The 1,397-nt window shown below is 43.5% G+C and overlaps 1 pseudogene; it reads left to right on the top strand.

The window, feature by feature from the left end:
• Nucleotides 1–492: 492 nt before the first annotated feature.
• Nucleotides 493–610, top strand: LOC124803694 (annotated as a pseudogene).
• The last annotated feature ends 787 nt before the right edge of the window (nt 611–1,397 follow it).

The following is a 1,397-nucleotide window of genomic DNA, read 5'->3' as shown; positions in this document are numbered from 1 at the left end:
ATGTCCTTCCTACAGATGTCCATTCACTTCAATTGAACTGCCTATTGTTTTATTCATTATCGCAGTAGACAATTTCAAACGTACATCATTTCTCAGCGCTTCAGTAACTCACTTCTTAGCACACGGATTCTTCCGGACGATTCTCTTAAACTTCAGCCTTCATTATTACTAACTTTTGATTCCAGTCTCTCTGCTTGTGGGCACGCCTTACTGTCCAATATCTTATTTTAAAATCTCTCTCTGACCACGCTGCATTCCAGCCGGAATCGTCTCGTATCCCTTGGTCGTTTCCCAGTATAACCTCTCCCCTCGTTACTTTTGAACAGAGTATTTGCTATTTTTAGTTGAAATGCATTGCAGTGGTTAGTATTTATCGTCTCTCATTCCCACCACCGAGCCTATACTCCCCCATAATTCTTTCTACTGGTTCTCTTACTACAACGTCTCAATCTCCCTTGGTTATTAGATTTTCCATTCCCTTTACATATTGAAGTCAACGGCCTTGTCGCAGTCGTAACACCGGTTCCCGTCAGATCACCGCAGTTAAGCGCTGTCGGGCTGGGCTAGCACTTGGATGGGTGACCATCCAGTCTGCCGAGTGCTGTTGGCATGCGGGGTGCGCTCAGCCCTTACGAGGCAAAATGAAGAGCTATTTGACTGAGAAGTAGCGGCTCCGGTCTCGTAAACTGACATACGGCTGGGAGAGTGGTGTGCTGACCACATGCCCCTCCATATCCGCGTCCAGCGACGCCTGTGGGCTGAGGAAGACAAGGCGGCCGGTCGGTGCCGTTGGGCCTTCGAAGGCCTGTTCGAACGGAGTTTAGTTTAGTTTAGTTTACATATTGAACTATCCATTCAATGTTGTCATATACTTCATCTCTTCATGCTCTACTTGCGACGTCGACATTTATACCTAAGCTATTGCTGGCACTGGGCTTTTGTTGATTCTGGTGAGAATAATCCTGTCGCTGGTTCACAGTAACTCACTTACTGTTCTACCTTCCTATTAATGACGAATCCTGCTGCCATTACACTATTTTTTGCTGCTATTGATATGATCCTCTATTCTTCTGACAAAAAACTCTTTTATCTTCTTTCCTTTTCTATTCATTGAGCCGCACAATGAGATTAGACTGTGCCTTTGCATTTTTATTTACAAATTTTCTAGCTTCCCTACGACATTGAGACTTCTGGCATTTTACGTTCCTATTCGTAGACTATTATCCTTTTATTGGTTATTCAGTCTTCTTCTCATGAACACCTCCATGGCAGTTCTGTCCTCAAGATCCAAACGGGGGATTAATCCAGATTTTTTTCCAATGAAGAGACAACCACAATACTTTTTTCATTTATGTTCCACATGTCCAGTGGATACACATTACGTACATTTAATGTAT

Source organism: Schistocerca piceifrons, chromosome 6 (assembly GCF_021461385.2).
Source record: "Schistocerca piceifrons isolate TAMUIC-IGC-003096 chromosome 6, iqSchPice1.1, whole genome shotgun sequence".
Lineage (NCBI taxonomy): Eukaryota > Metazoa > Arthropoda > Insecta > Orthoptera > Acrididae > Schistocerca > Schistocerca piceifrons.
Note: the sequence above shows the minus strand (reverse complement) of the source record. Positions and strands in the feature narration are given on the sequence as shown.